A 16,652-nucleotide genomic window follows, 5' to 3' on the forward strand; every position below is an offset into this window, starting at 1 on the left:
CAATTTGATGAACAGATAATTAATTGGTTCTGTATAAGTGGTTTTAGTAATTATTCACCTCATTCAGCTGTTCATCACAGTTGGAGTATCAAAGTCAGAGAAAAAACTGAGTGGACGCAAGGCTTTGATGTAGACTATCCCTACTCACTGCGACAGAAAAACACACCACAGGTAGGACACATGGTGTCTGGAAACATCACAATATGTAACACAAACAGGTAACTGAAACCTGTATGTTGATTTGTGGTCAGGGTGATGCATATTTGTTTGAAAGCATGCAGTGCCAGTCACACTTTTGCACAGGAAGATGGCTTAAATAGAACCCGCAGTGGTAGCAATTGCACATTTTGTCACAGTCTTGCAAGGGCAGCTGCTGCATCTCCCTTTGTAGTAGTTTGGTGTTTTGTTTGCTACAGATATTGTAAGCTGTGTGTCCTCTGTTAAAAACTGAGTGAAGTATTATAGTCACTCAAAAAAGTTGCAGGGTAAATATAATGACTTTATGGTAATAATTTCTACCTAAACTAAGTTTTTTAATTTAACAAGAAATAATTTTGTTGACTGCACTAAATTTAAATAGGCAAGCTCAAATTATATATTCAGTTTATTGTAAGTTAATTACTATAGTTCAGTCTAACTAAATTAATAAGGAAAAATGTAACATGTAAACTTTATGATAGGAGTATAAGGTACTCAATTTAATCATGTTAATTCAGTCATGTTATGGCTTTAGCTCGTCAGTCGGAATTGGAAAAAGGGACCATGTACCCTGTTAACATATTTCCTATATTCAACACCAACATAGCCTTGCGATGGACCAGTGACCTTTCCAGGGCGTACCTGCCTCTGCTAATCACTGGGATAGGCGCCTGTTTCCCTGCAGCTCTGAATTGTACTGGATTTAAACCAAAGTTAACCTGAGTTAGGCACGGTTAATGACTTTGGAGGAAAATGTAATCAGTGTACTTTGAATGTTAAACAGCAGGTACCACTCTAACTCTTCATTATGCCCACATGTAAGCTTACTTAAATAAAGTTAAAATATTCTTTTCAAACATAAAATGGAAAAGTTGATTAATATTTTTTCAAGGTCAATGGGTGTAAATAATGTCACAGTGAAAAAATGTGAAATAAAAAAATTATTCTAAAGCAGGAAAATCCTGTGACGAATTTGGTTTATTTAGTTCAAAACATTAATTCATTCATTTTCCAAACTGCTTAATCCAATTCAGGGTCGCGGGAAAGCTGGAGCCTATCCCAGCAGTCTTAGGGCGAAAGGCAGGGTACACCCTGGACAGCTCGCCAGTCCATCGCAGGGCCACACAAAGACAAACAACCACTCACACTCACTCCTCGGGGCAATTTAGCATAACCAATTAACCTAACATGCACGTCTTTGGATGGTGGGAGGAAGCCGGGGTACCCGGAGAGAACCCACGCATACACGGGGAGAACATGCAAACTCCAGTTAGTTTAAAATATATATATCTTTTATTTTATTTTAACAAAAAAAAACAAAAAAAAAAAACAACTCAATTTCAGCCTCAGATCAGATGCTGCAGTGCAGCAACTTCATTGAGTAATCTGAAGAGATAACATTTGACGCATATGATACTAGGTTTTACATTCCTATAGCCTTTAGAGGACATCTCGGTTAGCAGTGTTGACTCAAAGTTACAGACTTGCTGTTTGGCTTGTGTACGCACATGGTATAGTAATGTACAGGCTCTCTCGGGGTTAACTGGGCATTGTGAGGATATTCTTTCTTTTTTTATTGCAGACCCAGAAGGATCCATATTACAATAACCACAATACTAAGATACAATAAATAAATAAATAAACAATTTAAATAAAAACAGCACAAACCACTCTACAAGGGTCAGTGTCCAATGTATAAACAGGTTTGCCAGTGGCTCCACAATCTGGAAGAGAATCTGACAGCACTGCATACAGGGTTAACCAACACAGCAATTATGTTATTTTCTGACCCAGACACCCTACACATAAATATATGCATCACAAGGCAGCAGGGAAGGTTGGTACCTCGATACTGACAAACCATAGGATAGATTCTGATACGACTGGAATGAAGGGTATGGACAACGAAGTAACAATTTTCATACAAATGTCTTTTCAACAAACTGGGTGGGCTGATGTGGCCCACATCAGGTGATGATGTGGCAGAGTTTCAGCAGCCACACTGATAGAGTGTCAACCATGTCAGTGAAAGTCAAACACGAGCCAAACCGAAACTGCCGACGTGAGCTGCATGTGGGCCAAGCATGTTTTGCTATTTGGGTTGCAGTGCTCATAATCTTTGCACAGTACTTTATTTCTGATGTGCAAAAAGCAGCTATTATTACATCTCTGAATATAAACTTAAGCTATGAGGATTTCAATGACAATAAATAAATAAAACTCCATACATGTCAGTTAATGAAAGGCATAAATATTTGACCAAATTTTTATCTATTTAAAGTCTGTGGCATGCTTATAGCAAGCCTTGACACATGTTTATTGACTGACAAGTTGTTCACTTGCGCTGAAGGCGCAGAACACATGAAGAATATCCATTCTGTGTATCTGTTTAAACTTGCAGGGGATGCCAGTGTAGTAGAAAAAAATCCACATGGCTCATATTATCCTTCCTTTTATTCTGTGGTTACAAGTTTAACACTTGTTTTCTTTTTGCTACTCTACTCCTATACTATGCAAACAAATGGTTGCAAAATTTGTATTATATTGGGAGCAGAGATGTGGTGTTTCGCTCATTTCTTTTAGATTGCAAAAAACAGTAATGGACTATTCTGTGCTGTTCATACAGTGTTACATTTTGTAACACTGAGTGTTTGGGTTCATGTAGAACCTGCAATCATGTTACGTTTACCATCACATCCCTGTGGAGAAGCATGTTTAAATGTTCTACTAATATCCACTGGCTAAGCTACAACCAATGTATGTTTCAGTTTTAGTTTGTATGTGTCTCTTTACGCCTGCAAGAAAAAAAGTTTAAAAAAAAGTTTTTTGAAGCTTGACAGCGAAGTTTTGGATGGGAATAAGGGAACACATTTACCTTTAGCATTAATCAGAACCATTGCCTTAATAACTGCAAGATAGACTTTCAGCATGGTTTAGGACCAGCTTCTCTAAATGCCCTCAAAAGAATCCAGCAGTGAAAATGTAGTGCTCACTGAGGCAGGTAGGTGTTGTTCTTAAATAATGGAAAAGTAATCATGAAGAAAAGTGATGCAATCAAGCAGCAAAGTGAGATAGCCGTGTTGTTCGAACCGTAATTGGTCTTAACTCTGTCCTGACTTTATTTACTTGCTTTGTCCACCAAAAGATAAACACTTAGGTCACAAATACTGTGCTGTATTTACATCACCCAAATGTTCACACATGGTAAACGCTGTTGTTTGACTCCAGGGGGAAGCATCAGTATGAAATTAGTGCTTAAACATTGCCAACTTGTCCCATAACATAAATTATTAATACCCAGTGACAGGAAGAAAAAATTATGTTATATATCTGCTCTTCTATAAAAAATGTAAAAAGGAATAGTTGGAACCAAACTGCGGTTTATTAAACCTGTGTGTAGTTTGTAGACCTACCTAATTCCACCATTAGACCACCAGTTAAATATTATGGTAGTAATGTTTGGGATTTTTGAATACGTTTATACATATATTAAAGCTTGTTCAGCTTTTTATTCTGTAGCTTTAACTGACTTTTTCATCTATTCTATAACTGGTTGACCAGTCCAGGTCTGTATCTCTACTGTTAGTGAACAGATCATCCGAATACACTTAACTTTACTTTGTGCTTCGGTTTATTACTGTTGCCACCATCTATTAATTGCTTATTGCCTCTCCCATTGGGCCAAATGTAAATGAAACCATTGTTTTGTATGTGGCCTAATTTCTTTCAAATAGCATTAAGTATTCTACAGTAAATTAGCAAATCCAAGGCAGTTTGGAGAGGAGATCTGATACTGGGTTGTGAATCTTCATTCATTCATTCATTTTCTGAACCACTTAATCCTATTCAGGGTCGCGGGGAAGCTGGAGCCTATCCCAGCTGGCTTTTGGGCGACAGGCAGGGTACACCCTGGACAGCTCGCCAGTCCATCGCAGGGGTTGTGAATATCATTGTATTAATTCTAGTCCCCTGCTTTCTAGAAATGCTACTAACATTTTGCTGTCTGAGGATGATATTGGGAAGAATCTAAACCTTCCTTGTTATATGCATTAAATATCATTGTGCATAGATTTTTGACCTTTCTAGGTATAGCCTAAATTACAGTTATACTCTCCTTTTCTCTTCATAAAATCTATCTTAGTAAGTTTATATTGACACTGAACTTCCAAATAAATGTCTAACATTGACCAAATACATAGCATTAACAAAAAATGTTAGCACAATAAATCAGTTTTATGGCGTGGTAACTTGACATTATTTGGATCTCATAGTACATGTTGACCAGTTTACCATGAAAAAAGTATATTTATTATCATTTCGCATTTAATGGTAACAGCTGTATTACACTGCATTTTTATTGTTCCATCTTTCAAAGTATCATTTGAAAGAGCTCATTGTTTTTTCCTTGCTGTCTTCTTTAAACCTGAAGCAACTGCTGAAGGAGACTGAAGGAGACTCATATGTATTAGATTTATGCTTGAACATTGGAAGCAAAAAGTCCAAATGCACATTACTGGGGAGGTTTCAAGTCTCAGAAGAGCTGACAGAAGGAACTCCACTAATCATCTGAATTGCAATCATATTTACAACCAGGATGCTTTGCTGAATAATAGATGGTCTGAAATCAATTTGACATCCACAAGAGCACTGCTGATGAAATTTGTGTATTTTGAATTAGCTTGGCTAATTAAACCACTTCACTAGCTGTTAAGGAGGTGAAAAGGATTGCCAAAAGGTTAGAAGCAACAAATAACATCACATCATGTCAATAAAGCTGAAAAAAAAAAAATCCTTTACTCTGTTGTATTTGCTTACAGATAATGGAGACATACTTTCCCATTAGATACTTTAGCTGTGGAAACACTGGCCTCATTAGATGACTTTATTTTGGATGTAAACAATAGAGGTGAAACATCAAATCATAATAACTTCAATTACCTTCAAGAACATTTTTTTTATTATTGTTGTCACAATTTTGCATGCAGGTTGCATTGTGGTATGATGTTGGCACTGGTACATCACAGCAACAAAATTCCTGGTTTGGTCAACTTTCACCTTTCTCTGTGGAGTTTGCATTTTTCTCTCTGGGAACACTGGTTACCTCCAGCAGTACAAAGACACACATTCAGTTGTAGGTGTTTTTAAAGAGGAGGGAGTGTGAGTGGCTTTGTCTCTTCTAGCCATGTCTTGGACCAGTGACCTGTCCAGTGTGTAGGCTACACCATCTCTCATCTGACAGCTGCTGGGATAGATTCCAGCCACCTGCGACACTGAATGGGGTTGCAGGTATAGAAAATCAATGGATGGTTTGCCCGCACTTTGGTCAGTCTTACACACACTTCCTGTTTTATTTGAAGAGGAATTATCCTTTTGCCCTATTGTTCCACTTAACTGACCTCAAACTTGCTGCCATTGTTGCAAATCTCCAAAAAACAGTTATTCCCCCCCCAAAAAAAAAGTTAAAAACACATGTTAAAACTGGGGGTTTTACAATTTCATTGAAAATATTAGCTTGATTGTCATTTAATGGCAGGAACACATCTTTAAAAAAATTACTATAGAAGTAAATGGTACAAAAAAAGTAATTAAGGTGTAGTTAAATTCAATGACAATAAATTAGCAACATGACTGGGTGTAAAATGAGGATTTCAGAGTAGCAAGCTTCTCAGATGTAAAGTTGGACAGAGGTTCACCAATGTGCGACAAACTGAAACAAAGGCTTCTGATCTTCAGGCCCTCAGGAGGAACTGCATCAAAAACAGGCATTCTCCCCGGAAGTTGCTGCAGGGGCTCAGGAATACTTCTGAAATCATTATGAGAAGACAGTTTCCCGTGCAATCTACAGATGCAGTGTAGAGGCTCAAAAAGCATCTTTCTAATTTGGCTTTTAGTATTTATTGTATATTTTGTTTATCCATTTTAACCCAATTCATTTTAGGAACATGGGTGTCGTGCTGTCCATGGCTGCAGTCTCATGTCATTGGTCTTTTGACTAGGCCGCGTGTTCATGCCCTTGCTGCTGAAGTCTGGTCGACTCCTGGTGCAGACAGTGTTTACCTCACCTGTCTGCTCTGTGTTCAGCAACATTTAACTGAATGTATGCGTAATGATAAAGACAAGTGTTGGAAATGGGTGTTGCGTGTGTGTGTGTGTGTGTGTGTGTGTGTGTGTGTGTGTGTGTATTAAAGTGTGTGGGATAGGCAGACCTGATGGATCTTTCTTTGTTGTCCTTTTATAATGTGTACAGCACTTTGTGTTACATTTAATTGTATGCAAAGTGCTTTATAAAAAAAGTTTGGTTTGATTTGATTTAAAACTCATTAAACAAGAAGCCATATGTGAACCAAATTTAGAAACACCATCTTCTTGTCTTTGTCAATATGGAAAACTTGTTCAGAGAGTAGCTGACACACTTATGAAGGCACCGTTGATGTAAAACAATACATAATGGTTTAGAGCAACATCTTCCATCCAGACCAGGAAAGACCTTTTATTTTTCAGCAGGACCATGTTAAACCACTCACTGCATCGTCACAGCAACAGGGCCTCTTAGGAGGATAATCTGGTTGCTGAATTGGCCTGCCTGCAGTCCAGACCTATCACTGACAGAAAATATTTTGCTGCATCAGAAGGTAAATAAAATCTCACAAGACAACATTCTTCTCCTCAAACTCCAGCAACTGGTCCCCTCACTTCCCAAATGTTTACACACAATTGCTAAAGCACAGCAATTGTACACAACTGAAAGCATCACCTTTTATTTTAAACTATTTTGAGGTGATGTGTTTTTGTGATATTCAAAATAAGCTAATAGCGTTTATGAAATTGTAAAGATATTTCAGGTTTAACATCTGATTTGTTGTTAATGAGAATAAAATGTGGGTTTAGGAGATTTGCAAGGAGAGGCAAGTTTATTTTTAGAGCACATTTCATGTACAAGACAGTTCAAAGTGCTTTACATAAAAACATTACAGCTTTACAGCAAGGTGGAGATAGCATTAAAACCAAGTAAGCAAACAAACATAAAAGAAAAGTAAACGAAAGTGATTAAATGAAAAGAGACATAATAAAAATGCTTTGTTACTTTGCTGAAGGTGGCAACTAAAGAAAGTTTTTAATCTTGATATAAAACAGCTGGGAGTTTCAGCAGACCTGTAGTTTTCTGGGAGTTTGTTCCCAAGAGAGGAGCAACTGAACGCTGCCTCTCCATGTTTGATTTTTACTCTGGGAACAGAAAGTAGACCTGTTCCTGATGACATGAGTGATCTGGTTGGCTCACAACATTTAAGAAGATCCTGAATGTATTTTGGTCTGAAACCATTCAGTGCTTTATAAACTAACACCAGGATTTTCAAGTCTTTGACAGACAGTGAGCCAGTGTAGAGATCTGAGGATTTTACCCATAATCCCATTTGTTTTTTGAACTGGAGATGTGTTTATGAATGACATCAAAATTTGGATCCATTGAGAGCTGGCAAGCCCTAACATGTTTATGAAATCACTGGACTGTTTTTCTAAAATTGATGATCTCACGGGTTGATAAAATCTGCATATAAGGGTTAATCTACTTATTTTCAGCAAGCAAATGTAATTTGCAGTTTGTGACATCTTAAAGCCCCAAAAACACCAAATTGGATTAATTCACATGTGGAATTAATGGAAACTTAAACAGCTGGAAACATCTATGATAGCATAGGTTAAACTTCCCAAGTGGTGAACAAAATAAAGGGTGCGAGTTTTGAGTTTATCAGAAACATCCATCATTACATTATCATGGCAGAAGAACAAAGCACAACATATGAGCTGTCTCTCCAGTGAGTAAGAAGATACAACAAGCTTTCACGAAAAGCAGTAATCTGAGTAAGGTGAAATGAAACATGAGGGGATTGGTGTATTCAGGAAAACCGCAGACAATAAAACACAAGCTGTTTGTAAGATAAAAAGAAAAGCCTCCTGAGGACATTATATTAGCAGGCCAAGAAGACAAGTTATAGGAGGATTTTATATGAACAGAAATTTCTTAAGGGACAATGCTGGCTTTTTCTTTTAAATGTGTGTTGCTTTGTAATGACCTTCAGGACATAAACGCGAACATCCTGGGAAACCAGCCTGGATTTCTTCATCACTGGACTGAAGAGTGTGTTCGTCATTAGATTGATTGTCCTCAATCTGCTCGAGTTGCTGGATTGGCTTTCATTTGTGATTTTGTTCGGCCAGGTTATGGCCTGTGCCCGAACTGCGGACAGTCTTACATGAATGTGCTATCATACAGCTGGCTCCGACCTCCTTTCTGAATTAGTAAATCACACAGCTTTCTTTTCCAGCCAGCAAAGCAGCTTGTCCCGCATCTTCATCTCTGAGGCAGTTAACCAAACTTTAAGCTTCCAGTCCTTCCTGATAGCACAGCCAATTAAATGATGGGGCCCAACTCATTTTTGCACTTACCAGCTGCTTTCAGTCAGGCCTACCGTTCCTGCCAGAGTGACCAGTGTTACTAAGCCAGAACACCACCAAATGGCTACCAGATGTTTAACAAAATTATACACCTCATTTGGCAAGCAGTATGCACAGCAAAAAATCATCCCCAACCTATCAACACAGGATATTAATGCACAGCCCACAAATAATTACAGAACAGTCAATCAATCCAGCAACAGGGAAATGAACACATTTCACTTTATCAACATGTTTGACGATACTTTATTTCCCTGACAAATCTGTTTAGCACATGCATGAGCAAATGCCATAATATCTGTAACTGTACAGATAATGTACCATGATGTGTTAGGACGCCACATAAACGTGTGCTTTTCAAATTAAATTTAGAAGCCAAGATGTAACATGCATAGTTATTAGGATAATAAGCCTGTCTGTTTAAAATGCTGCTGTAATGAGTTACCCTGAGGATCCTTAATACAGCCACACACAGGGAGTTCTGGACAAATGACCAGTTTATTGGTGGAGGAGTATGAACAGAAGATCAGTCCGGGGGAATGGTCTGCAGAAGAAACCAGGCAACAACTGGGAGGTAAACAGGATGGCAAAATACTCGTCCAGGCAACGACAAGGCTCAGAGATCCAAAGACAGGCAGGGTCGGTAACCAGAAGATCCGAAAAGTTGCGGTGTCCGTCGAGGGCAAGGCAAGGAAGGTAATCCAGGGGCATAAAGCAGAAGGTCGGCAACTGAGGATCAATCCGTAGAACGCTGGAACAAAACTAGACATAGGTCTGATTATTATCTGGCAGAAAAGGAGGGATTGGAGGGAGCTTAAGTAGGCAGTGAGAGAAAAGGAAACCAGGTGAACTGAATGAGGTAGCAGAGGCAATTAGGAAGCCAGCAGGTGGATCGAGTAATCAATGATGAGCGCCAGGAGATCAGGGTGGCAAAAACATGACAGCTGCTCATTTCCTATTCTAGACAAGAACACAAATGTCACACATTATTCATTTGTACATATTTGGGGCATTAGCCTGTTAAAGTTGTATGTGATGCAAGGCCACATGATGAGGAACAACTTTAATCAAAGGCAAGACAGAGACAGGTGGAAAACTGAAATAGGCACAGTGAAAAAAAGCGTAATTTGTTACTGTCACTATTGATAAAATGAACTTGAAACCTAGTTCACAAGTAGCACATGCCATTAATATTATCCTTCACCAGTGTCCTTTACCTGCATGCCATGCATTTACATGCAGTGTTTAAATTAACATTATATTGTTTTTTGTTTAAAGATCTGAACAGAGTTAAAATAATATGGTGATGTATGTGCTACTGTACTTGGACTGGTGTTTTTGCTTAGTTTTTTTCTTTTAAAAATCTCCAAAATATTTTAGAGTGCTGTTTTACTGAAAAGAAAAGTAACATGAAATATTTTTTGCTTAAAAACTTTTGGAAAGTATTGGAGTGATTGACTGGAACTTCCCATTAAACATGTTGCCCAAATACTCCCAAATCACACTGTACTCTGGCCAGTTTGTCATAGTATAGGGCCTGACATTATAGTAACAAAGTAATTAGAAATTTAATGACATCAAGTGAAGAAATACTTGATGTCATTAAATTGACTGTGGAAGTTGTTTATTTTCTTGATGATACGTGCTGGTTACCATTCAGTAATTCTCATTGTTCCCGACCCAATTCACGACCTCTACAATATGCAGAGGCTCTCTCTTTCTGTTCAACTTGCATAACTCACATCCATATTTCCATTTTATCACAGGCCCTGAAATGAACAGATCTCAGATTACTGTTTGATGTTGTCTTTTAATCCTTCCAGTCAGGCAACTGAGACACCTTCTGGACTGCCTCTGTTGAGCAGATTTGGATCAGGAGAGCTGGGACTGCCTGTCAATCAGTAAAGTAAGTCGTCAGCATATGAACAGTGACTCATTTGAGATGCAGGAAATAGCCTATTAACCTAACTGCATTTATCTATAAAACGCCACAAAATGCAGATTTGTTAATCTGAGACGGCATGCCATTTGCAACTCTTTGATAAAAAGCAAACGCTGTGAGGATTTTGCACATTTTTGAAATTAAAACATATGAAAGAAATCTCACAATTTATCTGTGATGACAACAGACAGAAGAAAAATCCATGATTCATTTAAAAAGAATTTCAGTGCTGGTTGTGCAGATGTCAAGATTGTGTCATAGCTTTACACACTTCGAATGCCTGCTCAATAAATGGAGAAATAATAATGATACTGTAATTACTATCTACCTTGTACATATTTGCTGAATAATTTAAATAAATGGACAGAAAGTAGATTAAACATCTGCAATCATTTAGTGAACAAAATCACACCAGAAACTTAAGGGTGAAGCCAAAAGTGTTTTCAGATGAGGAATAAATTGCCATTTCTGAATAAATATTTTGTAAACAACCAGAAAAAATGTCAAGTTATTTATAACCCAATTAGAAAAAGGGATGCTGTGTTAAAACAGTGCACTTATGTATAAATGATTTGACCCTACATTTATTGGACTGCTGTGCAAAGACAGTCTATCATGTTTCAAGTCAGAAAATTTATCTTTTTGAATAATACATGCTTAATTTAAAACTGATCAAACATAACAAGTTTTACAAAACAAAGTTAGTAAATGTTTACTAGTGACTTATCATCTCCCTTCAACAGAACGCTGGAAGTAATTGGAAACTGAGGAGACTAATTGCTGTTGTTGTAAAAATAGGAAAGTAATTTACTATGGAGCCATGCTGTTATAAGTTCAGTGTGTGGTTTAGAACTTTCTTACAATGTGTAATGTTTTCATGAAAGTAAGTCTGAATGGCATTGTTTATACCTCTTTAAGCTGTACATATTGTTCTGCATTTCGGATGTTACGTTTATGTGCATTGCTGTCATGCCAAGAGCTCCTTTTGTCTTATTATTGCCAGTTGCATGTGCACTTTATAAATCATTGCATTAGTATTTTTTATTTTCATTTTTAGTTAAAAGAAACAAAGTTTTATTTCTTTGATTTTTTTTTTTTTTTTTTTTTTTTGCATTATCAGCTACAACAACTTTAATTAATCTCTTATTGTATGTAAGAATTAACTAATAAATAATTAAAGAAAATAGCTTGGTTTACAATGATGCAAATGTTCCCACCATGTGCCAAATGTACATTAACTGTGATAACCTATGGCAGGAAACTGAATGTAACATTACTTATGATTGACAAAATCTTACACCAGAGGTAGGTTACTAGAAACTATAAAGACAATTGATCATGTTGTTTGTCCATCCATCTCATTTAAAGTCATTTCTATTTAAAGGAAATTTAAATATGTAGGAAATTTAATTTAATGGATGACCTTACACTGACCCAAGCTGTGACAAAGATACACACTAATGTTTGGCTGTTGTTCAATACCATGAGTCAAGACAAGAAATAGAGATTGTATCTGTCTTTAGCAAGTGGGTTGATACTGACGCAATGTCTGACATTCTGGCAATTTTCTGTTTGTCAGAATTTAACTTAATTGACCAAACATGTGAAAACACACGGTAAAAAAAAATTGATTTCTTATCTGTGATTACACACAGAATAAAACATAGAACTGCAGCTTAACTGGATGGCAGAACGATGCAACTGTAAAGAATATAAGCAGCATATCATTTGGGGGCATTCTACTTGCTTAAGTTTGGTATTTCTTTGCTTTCCCTGGAGTCTATATGATATAAAGCTCTCATTATGTGCAATGCTTCTTTCATTCAATTACCTAACTTGTTATATATTCAATCCAAGGAGGATACTGTGCAGCCGGTTAATTTATTGACTATTAAACTAACCACCGCTGCAGCAGAATTGTTATCACTCCCAGCAAAATTACAACAGGCTGCCGGGTCAAAGTCTTCTTATATATTCCTGTCTCAATACAGTTTTTTTCTTGAATATACTGTCAGACAAGAGATAACGAGAAAATACAAAAAAAGGAAAAGAGCAAAAACGACAGAAAAATATTCAGAATCACGGTTCCCTCCTTTTTAAATAATACCAAAAGCTCTAAGGGAATAAATGACAAAAAGAGAAGAAGAAGAAGATTGACCATTTTTGGACAGTTTGATCTAAATTTAAAGTAAATCAATGAAGAATATTTAGCTTTTCTTTCTGACTTAAAGAGTACTACTAAATGAATAGTCTGAAGAGGCATGTAGAAAAACGTAATGCCCTTCAAACATACTAATTTCAAAGCTTCATCTTGAAGTTCAATCTGAAAATGATACAGAGGGCAAAGGGGCAAGAACTAAATTAAAGCCTCCTCAACCAATTATGTGCTTCCTGCTAACCTCTGTTTAAGATAAAGTTGGTAATCTGGACTACTGACATTCCTGATAACAAAATACTTATTCATACTGATTAATAACTTCAAAGATAGATACATTAGAATGCATTTCACATAATACATAATTACTACGACATACTGTACTGTAGTCTTACCAAGTTCTGCATATTTTATGCAAGAACTGAATACAGAAGTCAGTCTGTGCATGTTCGTTCACTATTACCTCTTTAGGACATTTTTTCAGTCTAAAAATACTTTGTCAGGAAAAGGTTGTCATGGGGACCAAACCCTAATGAGGCAGAACATCATTTTGGGGGGCTTTCGTTAGCTTATTTTTTTGTAGGTCCAAGTTAGGATTAAGTGAATACTCCAACTAAGAATCTAGGAAACTATGCAGTTTGGTTGAAGAACATCAGAATACAGACTGGAACGCTTTCCTAACAGTTTATTTTACTCTATAGCAGGCCGTCCACATAGAAATGAAGTCATAGCAGTGTCCTATATAGATAGCTACAGAAGTGTGGATGTGTGTTTATTCACTTTTTGTTCGCAAAATTCTTAAGTATGTATTCACAACTTCAAAGTGGATTTGGTCAATCACACGATGAGAAGATGTGGACATGTCTTTCCTTAGAACAAATAAATGAGAACTTAAACACAGGACTAATGGTGAAGAAGGACGAACATATTAACTATTTTACCTTGTGAATTATATAAAAGATACAATTGCATTGTTTTTGTGGTGACATTTTTGTACTTTTTATGTATCTATTTATTTATTTTTATTTACAGTGCTGTAAGCGATTTTCTGTTTGGTTGTGGCTTGGGTAGAACCAGAAGTTCAATGGCTTGATGTCCAGCCCCTCCAGGTGCCTTCAAGGGAAGTTACTGGCCTTAATTTGCTTATCCTTATGTGATTGTTGAAAACAAAACATGCTGAGTATGTAGAAGTTCATGCATATACAATATGAGGTGCTGTGTATATGCGTTTATGCAGAAAGGTTAATGAGAAATGCATTAAAAAGAGCTTTCTGGAACTCCGTCAGGTTCAAAAGAACTGCGTGTTTTAAACAAAGACCTTTTACTATTCATTTTCCAATGGACCACATGGGGCTTTAACCTTTAATAAATATAATCTACCCCATCACTCAACCACTGTATGTGCATTCATTCTCAAAATGAAAAATAGAAATCACAGCTCACTTTCAACCTGCTGCTTACTGGCCTGTGGAGCTGAAATGGTGCACCTGATGAAAGCCCATCCAGACAACAACTCCCCTCCTTTACAAGTTATTGTAGCTAGGGGAAACCCACAACTAAGGCAGCCTTAACAACAAAATGTTGTCCTGGCTTCTTTGTAATTAGAGTGTTGTGTTTAGACTCATAAAGACAAAGCAGTCTTTGGTGAAGGCAGAAGGGTTCTGCAGCTGGTGATAAAAACCACCCAGTCCATCTTTGCTACCAATGCACACAGCATTAGTGATTTCAGTAAAACGGACCATTTGTGCATATAGCCTAAAGCAGTCTAGAAACATCTATCTTGCTTTACCTCGAGACTTTGAAGCGGTTTTGGTTATCAAACAATATGGCTGCTAAATTCATCCTCCAAATTTAAACACAAGTAATATTTTCTCTTAAAGGTGGAGTATGTAAGATTTTCAATATTTTTAAAATAAATTAACTAAAAAAATAACTGCAATCATAATTAGATAGTTTTTTTTTTTTTAAACATGTAGGTTCCAGTCTGTCCATATTTGATGTGTTATTAAATTACAAGTTTAATTAATGACAAAGACCCTTCTTAAATGTTTCCCTACCAGTAAAAAAAAAGTGCTTTTTGTCATTTGTCATCAATTAAACTTGTAATTTAATAACGCATCAAATATGGACAAACTGGAACCTACATGTTCAAAAAACTATCTAATTATGATTGTAGTTATTTTATTAGTTAATTTATTTAGAAAATCTTGAAAATCTTACATACTCCAATGGCAAAAATGGATTAAATAAATTCTTTGATTATACACTTTTGTGTTGCAAACTGATAAACTAAATTTTCATCCCTGAACTTGACAAATTTCTAATAAAACCTGGTAAATACAAATCAGTTGTAAGTATGACTGGCAGCGTGACAGCATAAACCCACGAGCAGAGTTCAAGATGAACTGAAAAGTGATATTTCAGCAATTCACGCAGCAATGTGGCTATATTAGCAGAAAATTCAGCCAAGGTTTCAGCTTACTTCTCACATACACACACACACAGCAACAAAGACCTACAATGTGTCCGGCAGTAACATTGATGGTATTGGATGGCAGCTGAAACCACTGACTTTGACTATTATGCTGTGAGAAAACATACTGAAAAGCCAATGAAAATTGGAATACCTAATCACCACTGCTGAACACTCAGCCAGCTTCAGAGGAGCATGACAATTTGGCCGCTTTACAGTTTCTGTTTGTTCAGGACTGTTGATGTTGACAGAGTAAAGCTCATGTCTTCAGTGCTTGTTGTCATGACAACCACGGGGCAATACCAGAGGTCTCAGCAGCTATCAGCTGCCTTCAGGCTAACATGGTCCAACTAACTCCTGCTACAGCCTCTGCTTGTAGCAGAGACAAAGTCCAGTAATTTAAAGGATTTGAAGTGGACTTGTGATGCCGCTATGTTGTTCTTCTGCAGCAGAAGAGGAGCTTATTGGCAGAGTAACACAGTTGCAATTGGGACGAGGTAGTTGAGCCCACAGATTTAGTTATATTTATGTGCTTGACATGTTTATGAAGCAAATCTTTCTCAAAGAATATATTCAAACCCTGACTGTGAAGACGTACAAGGTCAGCGGGAAAAGTTTATTTCAAAGAGCCATTTTAAAAAAAAAGTGTCTTGCTGTAATTACAGTCATCTCTTGCTGGTGTGAAGAAAAGGTCATATCTCTTTTCATCGTGAACTGTTGCTCACTGGTGGGTCGGTCACTTCAAACACATGCTGCGCAGCTTAACATCATTGCAGCTGACTAAACTTCAAATAAAGGTTCAAAAGTTTCCAAAGACATTCGTGTCATAAGTTGAAGAAATATGTTTCTCCTTAACCCTATTCTGAAGTACCGTCTTTAGAAAAATGAATCTAGGCTAGAAAACTGTAACTCTCTATTATGTATTTAGGAAATCATGCAGTCGTCAGGTCTTTTTCCTTGTTTCAACTCACCTGTTAAACTGATGGGTTATGAAAAGCCTTGTGCATAACTTGAAAAATAATTGTGTTGAACCCAGTGTTCTGGTACAAAGGAAAGAAGCCCACACAATTAACTTTTGCTGCTGGCCCACAACAGATATAAAAATATAATACATTTTAAAGGTCAATATTTTGACCATGCTTTTTCCTGTTGCTACCTCTTAAGCTTTGGGACAGATTACACTTCAAATTAATGCACCAAAGCATTGAGCACTTTTAAATACTTGCCAAAAAAGTCTCTACTTCGATCCAACATATAATCCATCTTGAGAAGAGCTTTACTTGTCTTTTTTTTTTTTCTAATATTGAAATGAATGTTGTTGCAAAGATTCAGTGTCTTATTCACTGTCTGCAACTTGGACATGTGGCGGACAATTAGAGCCATACAGAATCTGGAGTAAGGTTTAAAGGCTTTACGTAGTAAGGATAATA

Source organism: Telmatherina bonti (assembly GCF_933228915.1).
Source record: "Telmatherina bonti genome assembly, chromosome: 10".
Lineage (NCBI taxonomy): Eukaryota > Metazoa > Chordata > Actinopteri > Atheriniformes > Telmatherinidae > Telmatherina > Telmatherina bonti.